The sequence below is a fragment of the Fukomys damarensis genome, unplaced genomic scaffold (genome assembly GCF_012274545.1).
Source record: "Fukomys damarensis isolate Sample0158 unplaced genomic scaffold, DMR_v1.0_HiC HiC_scaffold_16, whole genome shotgun sequence".
NCBI lineage: Eukaryota > Metazoa > Chordata > Mammalia > Rodentia > Bathyergidae > Fukomys > Fukomys damarensis.
In genome coordinates, this window is record NW_022900928.1 from 97,223,837 (window position 1) to 97,224,739 (window position 903).

Genomic DNA, 903 nt, shown 5'->3' on the forward strand with positions numbered 1-903 from the left:
GGAATCCATACTCAGGCCTCCAGTGGACACCCAAAACTGTTGACAGTACTGAGCCCTTTGTCTAACGTTTCTTTCCAATATACACTCACATGTTTTGAGGGGGTACTGGGGGTCAAACTTGGGCCCTTGTGCTTGCAAGTCAGGAGGCAGGCGGTAGAACCACTGAGCTAAATCCTCGGCCCTATTTTTTGATTTTTTAAAAATTTTTGGTAGCAATACATACATATATGATGGTGTTTAGATTATAAGTTAGTTACAATTAGATATCATTACAACTAATAAAACTGTCTTTCTGTGCTATATTCACCCTTCTTCCTGTGGTGATATGAAGTTGTACAGTGCCTGTGATGAGGTGGAGCAAGGCAAGGGACACAGGCATGGTGAAGAGGCATTAGAATACCATGTAGGGTTACTGCAGTGCCATCACCATCCTGATAACCAAGATGGCCACTATGTGACAAATGGGCAGGTTGTGTATGCATTGTGGACACACTGAGCTGAAGGGACAGAGTAGAATGGCTGCGGATTTCATCGTGCTATTAAAATGGTGTGCAGTTTAAACCTGTGAATTATTTATTTATGGGATTTTCCAGTTAATATTTTCAGATCTTGGTAGACTGACTATAGGTAACTGAAACAGTAGAAAACAATAGGGGAGGGCCATTGTGGTTTTTTGCTTCTTTAAAAAATAGCTTTGCTGAAGGGACAGAGTAGAATGGCTGCGGATTTCATCGTGCTATTAAAATGGTGTGCAGTTTAAACCTGTGAATTATTTATTTATGGGATTTTCCAGTTAATATTTTCAGATCTTGGTAGACTGACTATAGGTAACTGAAACAGTAGAAAACAATAGGGGAGGGCCATTGTGGTTTTTTGCTTCTTTAAAAAATAGCTTTTTTTTTT